Consider the following 19223-nt stretch of genomic DNA (forward strand, 5'->3'; position numbering starts at 1 on the left):
AGACTGTGGCCTTGCACTTCCCAGGACCAAGTAATGGGCATGTTGCCCCCTCCAGAATCAGTGGTCTTGTTTCATCTGATGGCTGAGGTGCCCCCATCTCCCGTCCCCCTGAGGTGCCTGCCTATTTACCAACTGATGCCCCTGCAGTGTTCTCTCCATGTTGAGGCAGGTGCCATATTTGGCCTTGGACTTTGGCTTGTGGCCATGTGGACAACGTACATTGTGGATTGGGCTGTGTCCCTTTTATGTACATATGTATATATCTGTTATCTTGCCTCACTTATTTATCTTGATATGTTGTTCTCATTACATTCACTTTTTCAAATTCTTTTTGTCCTTGCATTTTTCATCCGAAGTTCAGGGTAAAATGTTTTAGTAATGCAGCTGATTGTGTGTATGCTGCTGGGGGTGTGTGTGTCACTCTCTTTTTCCTACCTCCCTCCCTTGTGTGCTAGACGGCTGTACTCACCGTCGTCGTCTTTGCCGGCGTTGGTGTTCGTGGTGGAGCAGCACGTAGAAGATCATGGGGAAGACATGCAGCTCGGGCTCCATGGCAGCGTGGTTATTCCCTGTGTCTCCAATGGTGAGTCCTTTCCCTTCTGAGGTCTGTTTCCTCCAGGCTTTTGATGTCGTTGGTACCGCCCCAGAAAAGGTGCCGGATTTTGTTGTCATAATATGGTGGGCGGAATATTGACTTTTGCCTGGCTGTAGGCGGCTCCCACCGTGGTGGCTGTTGTTTCTGCCCTGGCAGTCGATGTGGTACATTGGCTGTCTATCAGAGATCTTACCACCACGGTCATAATTTGGCAGTAATTACCACCGTGTAATTACCACCGGCCTGTTGGCGGTATTAAAGCCACTTTAACACCAACCACCAGGGTTGTAATGAGGGCCATAATACTTAACAAATGCTAGGCTCACTAGATACGAACATACTTTGTTAGCCTTGCCACATATCACATTGAAGAGGTGTTGCACATTGAATCCTGCAACCCTCATGTACTTGAGCATTAATTATAAAATTGTGAACATTGCGGATGAGGTTGCACATAACTATTTGGATGTCACTGAGCCATGCACCAAGCCAAGACCTGATATTCAAGATGCCCCCTTGACTGAAAATTATTATGTGATGTTTGTTGATGGCTCCTGTTAGAAAGACCTTGAAGTAAACCTGAGAGCTGGTTATGCAGTTTGTACAGTCTCAGGCGTGGTTGAATCTTCATGGCTTTAATGAGTCCTGTCTGCCCAAGTAGCTGAACTAGTGGGTCTTACTAGAACTTGCTGTGTTTCGGATCAGCTGAAGGTGGCAATGTTCACTGATAGTATGGCTCTGGTGTTGTGGCCTCAGAGAGGGTTTCTGACCTCCTCTGGTACACCCATACGCAATGGAGACAGAATTCACAGTTTGCTAAATGCATTGCAGATGTCTACCCAAATTGCTGTTGTAAAGTGTTCAGCCCATAAAAAGGCTGATGATTACATCTCATTGGGAAATAACTATGCCAATGAGTTTGCAAGATATTGTGCACTGAATTGTACTGCCTTCAATGGAAAGTACTCCAATGAAGGTGAAAATAAAACAAAGTACAATCTTTTGCTAAATGCTACAGATACTTGGAAGAGATTAAAGAGTTGCAGGAAGAACAGCAGGGTTGGATTAGAGCAGGATGTGTCAAAAGAGACTCTGATGATATTTGGGTTTCGAGTGTTGGAAGAGTTGTGATGCCTAATAGTTTGTTGCCACCTATGGCTAGGCATTACCACGGTACTGCACATGTGGGACGTGATGCCATGGCAAAGGTTTGTATTTCCACCACACTGAAATGCCCTGATGCATTGCCTCTTGTTTTGATGAGCTTGGGCAGCACTCTAGACAGAAAGACAGGCTTGTCACCCACAAGATAATTATGAGATACACCATGCAATTACCAGATGTGCCAGCAAATGTGCTTGTGAACATTACAGATGTCTTTGTACTGTATTATTGCAAAGGACTAGCTGATGTGGTTCAGTCTGTCTCTCATCAGGTTGGAAAGGCTACAGTCCAGCCGCAACAAGAGTTGTGCAATGACTAGTGTCCAGGCGACTGGGTCATGGTGAAAAAGCAGCATGTGAGGAAATCCTGCTTAGAGTCACATTGGAAAGGACCTCACCAGGTGATGCTAGTCACTACGGCAGCTGGGAAGTGTGCTACTCTTCCAAAATGGGTACATGCTGTGCAAAACTCAGTTATCAGCGAGAAATCGTTTGCTGTACCCAAACATGTTGTGCTTGGTGATAAGTGGCCGAGTAAGCAAACTGTGCTAGCAATACAGATACCCTCAACTGTTCCACAGGAAACTGAAGAATCAAGTCAAAGTGACGGTGATGCAGAGAGACCAGTAAACTGGAGGTCAAAGAGAACAAAAGCTCCAAGCCAAAATTATGCAGCACTTGAAAGGACCTATTTCGGAGCCAACAGCTGAACATTTGTGAGTTTTCTCTTGTCATGGAACTGAACTTTGAAGTCTCATTGCCTATCGATCGACTGAGACATTGCATTCTTGAAATAGATATAGGGAATTTGAACTGCTCTATTATCTAGCCTGAACCTTCAACTTTTTGTGCAAAACTTGATGAACTTTCTAGAAGATCAAGAACATTTTGCAAATACTGGCAATTGAAAAACATTTTATTTTTGAAAACCACTTTGCTCACATAAGATACTAAAATGGACAATTGCTATTTTTTTCTGCCACATTTTATATTTTTGTTTTTCATTTTTCTAGTCTGGAATTAGAGAAATCATGGAGCCAAATACGAATAAAAGATGTAAGTGTAGATACATATTTGTAGGAGGATTAGCTGTTGTATTATTATTGATGATTGTGCTACTGATTGGATTGAGTTTACTCATACAGTCTATATTAGGAATAGTGGCCCCACACATGTCCCGGTTCACACAGTACCCGTAGTACATGAAGAATCATTTATGGATGAGAGGACATTGCATGCTGATGGGTCCGAGGAGACCTAACATCAAATGTGTATTATAAGCTGCTCTATGAATATGTTGAGACCATGGAGGTTAAACATTGTTATGTCTGTACCCAGATTCCATCACCAGTTACAGAAGGAATAACTCTTCACAGTTTGCCCATTATATATGGAATTTCATGCAGCTTGTTGCCAACTCTCATGCGTCAGCAAAAATATTTCCAGTGCAATTATTAAAATTATGATTACGTCTTTTCAGTACTCCCAAAAATTAAGCAATAAGCAGCGTTGCAACAGCTAAAAATATTGACACAGAGGTGGATATTTCAAGCCTATGCTGACATTTGGTGCCGGTTACGTCCACAAGAACAATTTGACCTGTATTCTATCCCCAGTAGAAAAGGAATTTATAGCTCAAGTGGAAGAGCAAAGGAGCTATGAAGAAAAAAGCAGAGTCAGGTGTAGGAGCCCATAGTTGGGGAAAATAAGAAATGTCTCATTCAGCAGCAGGAAAACAAGCAGTCCTGACCCTAAATTGGCAACCTGTAGGGAAATTGTGTATATACAGACCTAAGTCCAAGACTGATACAGTATTTGTAGGAACTAGCAAATGTAGACACAACTTTTGTTTACAGGTGTTTGGACCTTCATGTTAGCACAAAATGGCCCCGCTATACTAACAGTCTATTTCAATTGTGGAAAGCAGGCTCAGTTAAAGTTTCCTAAAGGATGATATTGTACATGCTATCTAGGAGTTGTGTTTCCGAAGATATACCATGTGAATCATTTCAATGATCCTGTGTGGGATAAGATGTCAAACACCAGAGTTAAGAGAGGTGTTAGTGCTTCAGAAGTAACAGGAGATATTTTTGAAGCTTTGATTCCATCTGTAGGAATGATCCTAAATGACCTGCAGATTAAAAAGTTGTCAATAATTGTAAATAAGCTTTCTGCATGTACAGCAGGTGGCTTCCTGTTGGTAGACACTGAAGATGTTTGCTATGGGATCAATACTTTTGCAGAACAGACTTGTGTTAGACATCCTTCTCGCAAGAGAGGGCAGAGTTTGCAAAGTTTTACAGGCACAACAGTATTGCACGTTTATACCTGACAATAGTAAAGAGCTGAGAAAGTACTTCAAAAACATGACTGACCTGAAAAAAAAGATTTAAAGAGCTTGGAAGGAACACATGCTTGCGAAGCTATAAGCAGTGGATTTTCAGCTATTGGAAACATGGGAAGTGGATTTGTAGGCAGTATTGAAGTAGATATGCTAATTAAGAAAATTATTAATGATCTATATGTTATTACTAATGAAAAAATGTGTAGAGAAAATAATCATAGAAAAATAATGTGCATGTTAGAAAATGTGCCCTCGGGGTATGATCACCATGTGTACTAAAACGACTGAAAATGTGCAAAATAATGAAAATATATGAGAAAAATGTAATAATATGTCATAATAAAATGTATCACCTATGTTTTACATTAATTTATAGTACTAACTTAGCTGAACTAAAGGCCTAGTTCCACTAGGCCTCGCACACTTGAAACATGGAAAAACCAGACGCCTTGCAAAGGACTGGAAACCGCTGTATGCAACCTTGACCCGTTCGAAGTTCAAGTTACTTAGCTAGAATTTTCTGCAATGTACCGGCGGATTGGAGATGATGAAGACAATCTGATACAATTATGTGTAGAGCAGGCTAAATGTACTTTCCCAGGACTTGAACAATAGAGTCACTGACTGGAGAGCAACAATTTTGATACCTGAAGGGCCGGATGATGAGGGCATCGTATGAAGAACCAACCCGCTTCTTGTGACTTGGGACATTTGAAAATTAGTAGATTTGGTAAACAAAAACTATAGGTTAAAGTCATATCTGCCGACTGACTGACCAATTAGCAATTAGTGGGATGGACTGAGAGACCCTAATAAAAAGTCATGACAAGGGGTGAGAAATCAGAATTGCGGGAAGGAAATTGATGACGTCAGGAGACGCTGTCCGATGTGCTGATATTGGGTTCACACTCTGAGCCTGATCCGTAGCTGACTAATTGATGACCTGGGGATGAAGACTGACTTGTTGCTGATTCATCCTGGATAGGTAGCTATGAAAATGTGACTGACGATTTTATGCCTTTTCTTTTAGGTACCAACTGCGCTGTTTATAGAGATTCTCACTTAGGTAGAATTTTCCAAATTGATGTTTTCTCTAAATTGTTCTTTGCATGAAGACCCCCATGCTAATGCTAATCTTGGTTAGGTAGGCTGTAAGGGGTGACGTTGACAGTGACAAATGACTGACGAACTTAATTGCTGAATTACATTATTAATGCTGGTATTCATAGCTTATGGTATTGCATTGTCGCATATGTCTTCTTTAAGAAATAATGTCTTCTAATAATGAATTAATAAAGAAGTTGATTTGAATAAAGATTGAACTAACGGGTGATCTACAATTGTAATCAATAGGGAAATAAAAATTGTTAACTTCTTTCCTACGTAGTGGGTATTCTTGAGTAAGATGGTTTAAAGATGTTTTTCATAGAATGTTCCTTGATTATTGTTTTTAGCTATCGATTCAGTGTTCACTTCATGACTAGGATACTCCATGCGATTCAAAAGGTTCATCGACCTATAAGCGTCCCCTTGTAAGTTTACTTACTAAGGACCAGGTGCGCTAGCAGCAGTATACTGATACTGAGACCGATACTGATCATTGCTTTGAGTATCCTGGTGTTGTTTGGTTGCTTCAAGTTGTTCAAAAGTATTAAAGCAAAATGAGCGAGAGAGGAAAGAGAAAGGAGGAGATTGAGATGGAGGGAGACTAGATGAAGTATCCACTACAGCAATATAAAGCAGTTGGAAGAGTCCAGAAGATCTTACCAGGCTCGACCTAAAAGATTCTAATCTGTTCAATTGAAAATAAGAAAAAAATGACGGAGTGTGATGACTCAATTCACCAACAGATGGGGAACTGATGCAGGCGGGAAAATGACTGCACACCCTCATCACAGCATAGCTTTAAACATGACTATATATTAATTTGAGTGCACTAATGTCTAACTGTTTAGTAGTGAAGTGATGCATTTGAGAACCTAGAATGTGCATGCACACTTATGATTGTTTATTTTACACAAGTGGTATAATGAGAATAATGTATGTTAAAATCGTTTTGCTATATTATAACCCTTTAGCATGTAAACAAATAGATTTTCTCTAAACAAATTTTCTTTTCACGAGTTATCTCCTTGTTGCCAGGTATGAGTTTATTTTAAATTGCAGTTATACATTACAGTCATCAATGTAAGTTTAAAAATACTCTTTTCCTTTAAGATCTGTTAACATGTTCTTTTTTATGTTTATTAATGACAAACGTAAAAGGCTTGGGGCCTGATTCAGAGTTTGGTGAACAGGTTACTCTATCACAAATGTGACTGATACCCCATCCTACATATTACTATTCCCATAGTATTTAATGTGATCGTAAAACGGTGGACAGGATAGCAATCACGTTTGTGACAGAGTAACCCCAATGGCCAAACTCTACATCAGGTCCTTAATGCTAAATGAAGTTATTTGGTTTATTAAAATGGCGTATTACGCTCCATTGCTTAGCTCAGCCACAGTAGTTTGTTAGACCAATCCATGATTGTGCAGAGTATCCTTTGAGAAACTCCCCTTTTCAACTTGCTGGTGTGACTATTCTTTTAGGTTTGCTTACCCAGGATGATAGTTATGTATCGTGTATTTCCTTTCCCGTTGCATTCTTTTGCATTTCAACTGTTCTTTTGCATTAGTCCATGAGATTTGAAATTTGTCCTCGATAAAAGAACACTACCTTATAAATTGTTGCAAACTATGTTTCAGAGAGAAAATGGACTTCTTTGCCATGACCATGATGGGAGACTTTCGGAAAGTATCAGATGCCCAACATGTGATGTGTTTTGATTAGATAATGGAGGGCCAGATGTAGGTAAGTATGGTTTTGCGAGTTGCAATTTGCGAGTCATAGAGACTCGCAAATTGCAACTCGCAAAACCACATGCAGAAAGGTGTCTCAGACACCTTCTGCGAGTCGGTATGGGGTCGCAATGACCCACCTCATTAATATTAATGAGGTGGGTCGCAAATCGCGGCCCCATACCGACTATGGGCACTCGCAAACATGGAGGCCTGCTGTCGTCAGCAGACCTCCATGTTTGCGACTGCTTTTCAATAAAGCAGGTTTTTTTTTTCAAAGTGCAACCCGTTTTCCTTAAAGGAAAACGAGCTGCACTTTGAAAAATAAACCGAAACCTTTTGTTTCGGTATTTTTCAGGGCAGGTAGTGGTCCATTGGACCACTGCCTGCTCTGAAAAATTATTTTTGTGATCATTCACAAAGGGGAAGGGGTCCCATGGGGACCCCTTCCCGTTTGCGAATGAGTTACCATCCACTTCAAGTGGATGGTAACTGCGAGTTGATTTGTGACCGCTTTTGCGGTCACAAATCAACTTACATCGCGGTGCGAGTTGCAAATAGGAAGGGAACACCCCTTCCTATTTGCAAGTCGGAAACACATTTTGCGAGTCGGTTCCGACTCGCAAAATGTGTTTCTGCATCGCGCACAGGCATTAGCGCCTCGCAAACGGCGTTTTTCGCCGTTTGCGAGGCGCTAATGCCTTGCTACATCTGGCCCGGAATCCTTTAATCCAAAACTTTAAAACTTTCAGTGAGTGAGAACATTTTATGGTCTTTAACTTATCACTCCTCAATGGAGTGTTGGCATTCTTTCCCCAATCGTATTGGAGCACTTTGTATCCTGACTATGCTGTTGTGCTCTTCGTTTGAGCCTGCTATTTCTTTTTGCCTCTCTTGAATCTTCAACCTATTGCTCTACCCATGGAAACTTGCCATTTTTCCATATTGCTAATAACCAAAGACTTTTCTGAACTCTTTTGCTCTTTTGGTCACTATTGTTGGTGATCACTGCATGGACTAAAAATCTCCTATGAATCTTTGTAGTTATAGAACCGAATGCTATTTGAGGAATTTTGAACCATCTTAATTTTAAAGCTAGAATTAGGATTTCCTGACCATGAGAGATGATTCTCTAAAGAGCTTCAATGTTGACGCTGTCTATTTTTACTTATCTTTTTCCAGTACTAGTTAGTCTTCAGTTGGTCCAGATGTAATTTTTCCAAATTATTTGTACCCTATTTTTGCTTTTTGTTTCTTGTCCCCAAATGTGACTTGCCCGGTAAATGTCAACTAGTGAGATTCATATGGTGTTTCCCTAGCCTGTAATCAACTTGATGTGTTTAATTTGCTTCCATGTTGAGTGGTGGTGTACGCATATTTAACAACTACCAAGTGATATTGTTATTGTTTTTTATAGCGGTTATAGAATGTCTTGTTTTCCTAATGTTGATTAAATGTAGATTGTTCCATCTGTGGTGAACTGGGCTTCTTTGCACATGTCTTCCACTTTTTCTCCCCATTTGAACTGCTAGATGCTGGTTTTTGACTCAGAAAGTGCACTGGGACCTGCTAACCAGGCCCTAGTGCAGTGCTCTTTCCCCTATAAAGGTACTGTAGCTTGGTAAACCCAAATGGCAAGGACTTTACCACCCCTGTCAGACCCTTGCAAATGGTACCAGTGGTATCCAGGGCAGGGACACTAAAGGGGTCACCATGGCTGCGGCACTGATTGTGCCACTCTGTCTGACCTGAGTAAAAGTAAACATGCAGAGCTGCTATGTCAGCATGCATGAGCACCTTGGCTGTTCGACTCGGCCCACACCATGTTCAGGCACAGTCCATTCACTGTCATAGCACAGGTCAGTCACCCCTAAGGCAGGCCTCCTATAGCCCAGGAGGCAGGGTGCACAGTGTTATGAGTGTGGGGATATATGCACAAGCATATATGGCCCTGTGGCAGCATTTTAAACTTAATGCTACCGCAAGTGACCAGCAGTCCATAGGATAACATGGGCTGGCACACGGCAGACCCCAAATGTCCAGCTCCATGATTACCGCCCGTGTTTGGTATCAAACATTGTGCTTTTAAACCCTGAGCACGATTCTCATACCCAGGATTAACTAGCATGTACCCTGGTGGCATCCTTAGAGGATGCCCAACAAAATACCAGCTTTACACAGCCTTGGCTGGTTCATCTGAGCCATTTGCCGCCAAGACATGAGTCTGCCCTCCTGCTTGTCGTGCTAAAACTTCCACCAAGACAGAGACAAAGGACCTGAGCAGGAAGGAGGTCACTCCTCCTCACTCCCAGGATGGCTAGTGTGTACAGTAATCAAGGCGGTAAGCCTCAAAGACTTCACCCCACTGATGTGTGATCTCTTGTCCACCACTCGAGGACAAAGCTCTTCCGCCCAGACCAAGCTGGCAAGTGGGAAATTAGTTTTGCAGAAGGCATACACCACCCAAAGACTAGCTGCACCGATAGGGTGGGTAAGGAGGTCTGTACAGCCAAAGAAGTGTTCTGCCATGTTGGCAAACCTTAGTAATAGTGGGTTCTGGGTAGAAAAGTGGAGTACTCCCAAAGGAAGTAATCACTTCAGGGGCGGACTAGCTGCAGGGACCAGTAGCCCATTGGCCACTGTCCCCCAGACACTAAACACTTCCTAAACCAGGACTTAAGGGGCTCCCCTGGCACCAGAAACTCAGTTCTGACTTTTAAATAAAGAAGAGGCACAAAGAAGACTTTGTGATCGACAACAGGACTTCGGACACCACCACAGTGCAAAGAGAGGACACTTAAGTGCCCTGAGGAGACCACATACTGAAACTGTGTGATCGTTGTGTGCCCATGATGAAAGTTCATTGCTCCCAGCAAGAGGGACTCCAGTGGGCACCAGAAACCTAAAGCAGACTCCCCTGACTGTTGGTACCAGGCAATGCTACCTGCAGAAGCAATGTCATGCTGCGTTCCCAGAAGTGCATCCCATCAGGCCCCCTCATCAATGGGCCCAAGGAAAGTTGATGACCTATACACACCAGGAGCGGGTGTGAGGCTGTCACCAAGTTTCGAGCCACCACGCCCTCCGGACAACCTCCAGCTGACACAATAACCGTGGACTACATTTGCCACTGCCAAGGCTTCTCTGTCACCAGCCCAGTCACCAACAGCTTCTCGGACATCACGGACCCCACAGCAGGCCCCTGGCACTCCTGATAATCTGCATCCTGAAGGAGACGTCTTCGAGAGGAGCAGCTAAGCATCTTTGGCAAGACCAGTCCCTGAGATTGACATCTGCAATACCACCACTGCACCCGGAGCCGTTGGGCAAGATGGTGAAGTTCTAGCTGTGAAATCCAGGTCCTGGGACCCCAAAGGCCTCTACTTTCCAAGAGGAGAGTGAGAGTCAATCCCAAAGTGTGTTTTTGTCAAGTGCTGCATTTTGACAGCGCCCGTGGATCCCGTCAGCCCCAGGGTCAGCAAGAGCTCCTCTCCACCCGGAAGGCAACTAGGAACTGACTGTTGAGTCTTGGTCTAGGGATCAGCAAGACCTTAACTCCAAATGGGTTCCCTGGAGCTCTTCCTACAAGGGACCAGTGCACACTAAGGTTTTCCCCATTGTCTTCAATGGGAGGCGTTTACCCATTAAAAGTACTCTTTTTTTCAATGCTTTAAAAATTCACAACCCCGGTAGTGTAAGATAAAAAGTTTGTTTCGGTGTCTAAATTAATATAAAAATCTGCTTTATTTTTCTAAATTGGTGTCGGATTTCTTTTGAGTCGTGTCATTTACTTATTATCTATGTGGTGTTGTGAAATACTTTACACATGTTCCTCTAAGTAGCCTGACTGCTCTTTGCCACTCTACCATGACTGAGTTAAGGTTTACAAGTGTGAACCTTAGGCCCACTTCTGAGTAATGTGCTATCATAAATTGGTAAGACTCCCCTGTCATATCACCTAATGCTGCCACCATGCTACATTGGTGTTTTAGCTGTGCGGATCTTGAACTTGCGTTTCACTTCACCACTTAGACATAAGTATATTTTTGGGTACACGAGAAATCCTCAATTGTCCTTAGACCCCAAAATTATTTTTTAGATTATTTTTCAAAATCAAGTTTAATTGCAAGGACCCTATGTTACATCCCTTTTTGAATAGGTTTCAAAAAGTTGTAAAACTTCAAGGAGTATCTAGGTAGGTAAAAGTTTTTAAACAGTTAAAAAAATTATCTAACTCCATAGAAAACCAGTGCCACATGGGGAGTATACTGAACCCTTGATAAGACAGTTCTCTCCATCCACAAGTTCAATGATCTAAAAGCTTTGTGCAAAACTAGAGGCATTAGCTTTAGGGCTACTGCCAAAAGAGAGGACCTCCTAAAGGCCCTCACCTCATTTGAGGAAACAGAGCTAGGGAAGAGGCTTCTTCCTCAGAAGAAGTACCCACAGGGTTGGGAGGAGAAGCCCTGTCTCCAGTAAGTGAAGGGAAAGGAGGTGAGGACCATGATTCTCCATCTTTCCCCAGACAACCTTCACCAATGGGAAGTGTCCAGAGTTGCTCTAGCAACCACCTCACTGGAAGCGTGAGTAGAACTCTTGAGAAAAGGCTTCAGCAGCTCTCCCTGAAGGAGAAGGGGTTTGGGCTAGAAGAGAGGAGACTAGCCTTGAAAGAGAGAAGGTCTAGACTGGGACTAAGTCCCAAGGATGGTAGCAGCAAAATCAATCAGGAAAGTGAGGGCTCTTGTGACCTTAATGTCCCCAAATGGATTGTACCCATGTACAATGCAGGAGGTGACATTGACAAATGGTTTGCAGCATTTGAAAGATGTTGCAGAATGAGGAATGTGGGTCCACAGCACGGGGGCTCTCTGTTTGGGAGTTATTCCCAGCTAAGGGCCGAGATAGACTTCTGCTCCTTCCTGATGAAATCGTCCTATCCACACATGAAAGAGACCCTCAAAGAAAGGGTTGGACTCATCACAGAGAAGTACAGAGTCAAGTTTAGGGATACTCAAAAAGGTCCAGACCAAACTTGGCTAGACTTTGTTATCTCCTCAGTCAAGTTACTAGAAGGCTGGATAGTAGGTAACAAAGTGGACACTTATGATGGGCTGTATAATTTAATTATGAAGGAGCACATTTTGAGTAAATGTACCGCAGAGTTATTGAAACAGCATTTGGAAGGTTCTGACTTGACTTCCCCTGTCCAATTGGGGAAAAAGGCAGACAAGTGGGTAAAGAGCCTGGACTGTATGGGTTTCCACCCAAGTCTGTGGTGCTTAGTGTGGCCACAGGCGGGTCAGCCAATGCTGGAGATGTTCCGGGAGGCACTGAAGAGGGGCAAGTTGCCCCCAGACTTTAGAACAGCAGATATTATAGTACTGCCTAAGCAGGATACGGATTGCACAAGTTGTGAGAATGTCTGGCCTATCTCGCTATTGAATACTGAGGTGAAGTTGTGGGCTAAGGTGCTACCAATTCAATTGGGAATGGTAAATGATTGGTGGTTCGGGGTGGGGTTCAAAGACCTGGCTTACGCCCTTGAAGGGAAGGCTATGGGACTGCAGGGCCTGCCACATTTGTTGTATGTGGATACCACACAAGTGGACCTGACCCCGGCGACCTGTGTGGTGTTGGAGGCCAGGGCTGCAGTCAAGAAAGTCCCTGGCTGGATAAACAGTCTAACCTTAGAAACGCCACTTTGACAAGGAACCTGCCTTCCACGGGTTGCAACTCAACAGAGTTCCACAGTATGGAAGATCATAGGGATTTAGGCTCTGGGGGGTGTTTTGAGTAACAGGATATTGAAATTGTTTCCAGAGCTGCAGGAGGAGTATGCCCTCCAACGCACGCAGTATTTTCGATACTTGCAACTTTGCCATCCACTAGCACCAATGCTCAGGGTGACCCTGTAAAGCCCAGAGTTTTCGCCATTGGAGACTAAGCTCCTCCTGACAAACATGAAAGAACATAAATTATCTCAAATGTACAAAATTCTATTAAGGAACATGCCGTAACCAATGGAGGTGGTACGCAGGGCTTGGGAAAGGGAATTAGGAGAATTTGAGGATGATGATTGGAGAGAGGCAATGGAGGCACCCACGGAGGCAGTCGTATCCTCTCAATTTAAACACATCCAGTTAAATTTGATCCACCACACATATTACTCAAGGGCTCTGCTCCATTGTATGGGTTTCCTTTGGGATGGTGGGTGCTTGCAATGTGGAAATGCTTCTGGGGACTTGGCACACACGTTTTCGCACTGTCTTACCCTCTCTCTCTTCTAGGGGGGAGTCCTGGGAAGATTAGAGGAGGTATTGAAGTGGAGTGTCCCAAACGAACCTGGAGGCAAGCTATATCAAAGGGCGCTCCTGTGGCTGGGCCTTATAATTGCTAAGAGGGATATTGCGAAGTCCTGGAAGGAGATGGCCACCCCATTGGTAGAAAGTTGGGCCAAAGGCATGGATTTTTACATGGGGATGGATCAAACCATATACAAGGCACAAGAATGCCCCAAGAAGCATTAAAAAATATGGAATGGTCGGGCAGAGGCACAGGAAATACACTTGGTGCCAAGCCCAGACAAACCATGGGTGACAGAAAAAATAGGGGAGATACATGTGGCATTAGAAGATTATTGAAGCAATAGATGTCAGGGGGTGGGGTAGAAGGGAGCTGTGATCTGGACATGATGACTTTGTCATTCTTTCTTTTTGAGATATGTGGTGTTGAGATACTGACTTGTACTGCTGGTAAGCCTACTGCCATATGCCATGAATGTAATGTGCGATATTGCTCCACTATGCTTGGGAAAAATTCAGTAAAACGTTTAGTGAAAAAAAAAGGAAGTTCTTCCCCTCTCTTTTCTCTCTCCATTTCTCTCTCTCTCAATTTCTCTCTGGCAAGTTCTTTCTCTAAATGCCTCTCTCTCTCTCTCATACTCTCACTCTCTCTCTCTCTCTTCCATTCTATAATGGGATGGAAGAGAGAGAGGGATTGTTATTGCAATGGTCTCTCCTTACAATGACTTCAAAGTGTCACACTAGCAAGATGTTTGATTCAAATGTTATAGCTATGTTTTGCTGCCAAGGTGCACAGAGTTGTTGGTGGCCTGCCTGTAAAGCACTTAGTTTGTCACTCTGTAGATTGAAGGTTTAGGTCCTGGTATATCATAGTAATGTGTCTGTTTATTTTCTCACTTTTTTAATATTAAAGATGCTTAATGATGGAACACTTACATCCTTTTCCCATCAAAATCTTTGAGTTGCATGTTATAGCTACGTCTGAAAACTAGACAGTAAGAGTCATCTGTTTCTGTTTATTTACTAGTTTTTTTAATAGTAAAGAAGCCTAGTGTTGGAACATTTATGACTTTTTCCCATCAAAATCTTTGGGTCGAAAGTCATATCTATGTCTGGAAAGTGCAAAGAAGGAAGTCATCTGTAGCCGAGTGACTAAGGTTTCAGGTCTCCACCTTGAAGGTTGAGTGTTCCAGTCTAGGTGTGTCAGTAGTCAATTCCCTGTTTTTACTTCTTTTGAACTTCAATTATTTAACGCACGTACCAAAAGGTGACCTGATTTTTTTTACTGGACAAATACAATTTGTCTGGAAATGTCTAATTCTATGTATATCATTCATCAAAGCCTTAGAAAACTCCCTTTCTCTCTGAGGGGAGAGAAAGATAGAGAGACAGAGAGAGAGAGAGAGAGAGAGTGAGAGAAAGCGAGAGAGAGACTACTTCAAAGAGTCACACTGGCAAGATGTTAGGTTCTAATATCAGTTATGTTTTGCAGTACTGAAGTACAGAGTCACTGGTGGTCTGCTGGTAGAGTCCATAAACTGTCACACCGTAGCTTGAAGGTTCAGATCCTGGTATCACCTGGTAGTGTGCCTGTTTATTTAATAGTTAATTTTAATATTAAAGAGGCCTAGTGATTGAAAATGTTCATCTTTTCCCCATCACAACCTATGGGTTTAATGTCGTAGCTATGTCTGGACTGTGCAAAGTAAGAAGTCATCTGTGGCCTAGTGGTTAAGGTCTCAGTCCTCCATTTGAAGGCTGAATGCTCCAGTCTAAGTGTGTGGTGGTCATTTCAATGCTTTATTTTCTTTTGAACTTCAAAATTGTAAGGTATATACAGAAAGGTGATCTCACTCTTTTTACTTGACAAATACTTTTTTTCCATTTGTCTGGAAACATCTAATTCTAAGTATATCATTCATCAAAGCATAAGAAAACTCTCTGTAGCAAGGTGAAAGTATTATGTGGAATGACTCGGGAGTCTTACCATGTAATACTCACACAATGTCCAGAAGTGGACCTCGGATCCACCCTTCGTAAACCTTAGTTCAGTCCTGGTAGAGTGGCAAAGAGCAGTCAGGCTACTTAGAGGAACACATGTTAAGCATTTCACAACACCAACATGGACGATAAGTAATTGACACAACGCAATAGAAATCCGACACCAATTTATAAAAATAAAGCTGATTTTTATTTAATGTTAGACACCAAAATGAAGTTGGTACATAGATGATAACTGGAGCTATCAATTTTAAAGCCTGAATTAAATCAGACTTTTCAAACTCTATCATTGCTGTCAATGGGAGAAAACACAGTATGCAATTGCTCACTTTTTGGGTGAGTTCCGTGAAACCCACCTGGTGTTAAGGTCTTGTGTGCCCACAGACCAAGCTTCAACAGTCAGTACAATTGAACCTGGCTTGGGGGCTGGGATGCAAAGGGGTGCTGACTATCCTTGTTGCTGAGCGAGACTCGATGTCTTGGAGTGGGCACCTTAGCATAAGGTTGAGTTCAGTGAAGCCATTTGGATGTTACACTTGGAGTTGGCCTCAGACCAGGAATCACCAGGCAGAAAACCTCAGTGACACGCGGCTGTCTCGGGTGAAGAGGTGCTCCTCACTATCCGGGGTGTTGAACAGGAGTAAAGCAGGTAATAGTTGGGATGACCACCAACAATGCTTGGTGCCGGCATGCACAGTGGTTAGAGAAATCTTCTTTCAGAGAACCAGGGGAACAGTGCATAAAGCTGAGCCTCACTGATGATAGGGTTTGCAATTCTCTGAAGGCTCCTGACCAGTTACTTTTTGGCGGCCATGCTTCGGGCCCGGTGGACAGTTCTTTAGTGGTTATGGAACTGTAGTCTGGTCCCCCCATCATAAGGGAACTAGTACCTCTTGCCCTAGGTAGTCATGGTGAAGGAATCTGGTTGCAGAGGGGTTCATTTTCTTTTTGGAACCAGTCAAAAGTGTGTCAAAATCCAGCAGTTTGCAGAGTGGCTACCACAGGTGGTGAGTGTTGCGCCTCTCTTCACGGAGTTCTGCCTTGTCATAGAGTTGGGCCTCTTCTTGGTTCAAAGCAGATCTGAGGTGCTGATGTCAGGAGTGCCCCTTAAATCGTAGATGAAGGGGGTGTTAGGGCTGTGAGGATCAGTAGCCAATGGACATCTAGAGTTGCGGCTAATCCGCCCCTGAGGTGGCTACATCCAGTGGCAACTCATTACCAAACATTTTTAAGTCATTTCAAGATGGCATGGACCATCTTCCATGGTACACTCCAGATGGCCCACCCTAGATGTGTGATCAGCCTCAGAGGAGTGTTCCCCTCCTGACTAGCTAATTTTCCCACCTGCCTGCCTGAGATGGTGCCTCTGGTAGGGGGAGGCTTTGTCCTCGAGTGGGGGACAAATTCCTTTGTCCAGTAGCGGCGGAACAGATTTTGAAGCTCACCACCATGATGGGTCTAATCACTGGCCATCCTGGCAGGGCGGAGGTGTGACCTCCTTCCTGCACAGGCCTTTGTCCTGATCTCTAGAAGTAACACCTACTCCCCAGCATGAGGTTATAACTCTGTCTTGACAGCAAACACTCAGGAAAGCCCACAAAGGCAAATAAATGCTGGCAACTCAGTGGGTATCCTATAAGGACACCACTTGGGTACATGCAAAGTTAACCTCCACATAGAAATATGTCATGGTGCTTGATACAAAAAACTACGGAAATCTGCCCAGGCCATTACATAGATGGACATCAAGGGTTGCCCGGGTGTCAGCTCATGTTAGCTAATGAACCCCTGGTCACTTGTGTTAGTATTACATTTGAAATGCTACCACAGAGCCATATATGCTTGCATATATATGTCCACACTCAAAACACAGTGTACCCTGCCTCCTGGGCAATAGGAGGCCTATTTTAGGGGTGACTGACTTATGTTATGGGCAGTGAGCGGACTCTGCCTGCACATTGTATGGGCAGAGTCGAACTCAAGCAGTTGAGCTGCTCATGCAGGGCTGACATGGCAGCCCTGCAGACGTTGCTTTTACTCGGATCACTCATGGTCACACAATCAGTGCTGCAGAATTGGTGGCCCTTTACCATCCCTGCCCTGGGTACCACTGGTACCATTTATTAGGGGTGGGTTACAGGGGTGGAAAAGTACTTGCCAATTGGGAATTCCAATTCACAGTTACAGTTTAAGGAAATGAGCACTGGCATTGGGACCTGGTTAGCAAGCCCAGTGCACTTTCCGATCAAAAACAACAGCATCAAGTAGTCTAAATGGGGGCAAAAAGTGGGGGGAATCTGCTAGGAGCCCAGTTTCTTACACCCTCCATCCCTTAATAGGATGGAAGAGGAAAAGAAAGAAAGAGAGAGAGAGAGAGAGAGAGAGAGAGAGAAAGAGAGAGAGAGAGAGAAAGACAGATTTTTATTGCAATGATCTCTCCATACAATGACTTCAAAGTGTCACACTAGCAAGATGTTTAATTAAAATGTTATAGTTATATTTTGCTGCAGAGGCCTGCTGGTAAAGCGCACGGATTGTCACTCCGTAGGTTGAAGGTTCAGATTCTGGTATCGCGTTCTAGTGTGATAGAAGATTATTATCTTTTATCCATCACAATCTTTGGGTCGAATGTGATAGTTATGTCTGGACACAGGAGAGTAAGGAGTTTCCTGTGGCCTTGTGGTTATGGTGTCAAACCTCTACCTTGATGTCTGAGTGGTCCCCTCTAGGTGAATTAGTGTTCATTTCCCTGCTTCTTTTTTCTTTTCAAATTCAAATATTTAAGGTACATAACAGAAGGTGATCTGACTCTTTGTACTTGACAAATACATTTTTCTTTTCAGTTTGTCCGGAAACTTCTCTTTCTAAGTATATCATTAATCAAAGCCTAAAAAAAACTCTCTTTCTCCCTCTCTTAATTTCTCTGTCAATCTATTTCTTTAAATGTCTCTCTCTCTCTCCCTCTCTTAATTTCCCTCTGTCAATCTATTTCTTTAAATGTCTCTCTCTAGCTCAATCTCTCACTTTCTCTCCATTATGGAATGCAAGAGAGAGAGAAAGGGATTGGTTATTGCAATTGTCTCTCCATACATAGACTTCAAAGTGTCACACTGGCAAGATGTTTGGTTTGATTTTCATAGTTATGTTTTGCTGCACAGCCCTGCAGAGTCACTTGAGGCCTGCTGGTAAAGTGAGATAGAGCATACATTTTAGTGCTGTCCCTTGTGCCACAAAAGACACACGAATGTGACAAGTTTTAGTTGGCAAAAGATAAATGAGAATAAAACTAACATAGAAATCTGTACCGACACATTTTAAATGTGCAATTGCTTGTATTTCAAAATTCGACTTTGGTGCCTCATGGATTAAACCATGTTAGAAGATTGAAACTGATGTTAGAATGTACTTTAAATCCTAAACTAAGGGTGCATATAGAGACAATATAGAATTTCTTGTGATTAATGAATGATTAATGAGTTTGAAAATGCGTGCAGAATGAGAGAAATGCAATTCTCTGGTATACTTAATGAATTACAGTGACAAGCCTTTTTTAAAACTTGAAATCTATTATTCATGAGGCCTTACTAATGCTAAATTTATTAGTTTATATGTTATATGTGTGTTATTAAATTGTATTAATTGAATGTAAAGTTACAATTTTTGTGTTAGCATAAGTGTAGCCTACAGAACTCGTATTTTGCAGTCATGTAAAAGTGTTGAATTATCTTTTTCATAACGTGAAGTCTACTTTCAGACTTTGTTTCCATGGGAAGCAAAGTCCTTTTTTTAACAAGTCCATTGTTTGAACATGGAGAAATGTACCCATTTGTCTACTTAAACATTACATTGCGGGAACATAGACTGAGGTTATATACATTTATTTAAAACCTGTTCGGAGTCACATGAAAAGGAGATGTTCCCATGACATGCTTGGAAAGAGATGTGCTTATTGCAACTTAGAGCCTTCCGACTGT

Source organism: Pleurodeles waltl, chromosome 2_1 (assembly GCF_031143425.1).
Source record: "Pleurodeles waltl isolate 20211129_DDA chromosome 2_1, aPleWal1.hap1.20221129, whole genome shotgun sequence".
Taxonomy (NCBI): Eukaryota; Metazoa; Chordata; class Amphibia; order Caudata; family Salamandridae; genus Pleurodeles; species Pleurodeles waltl.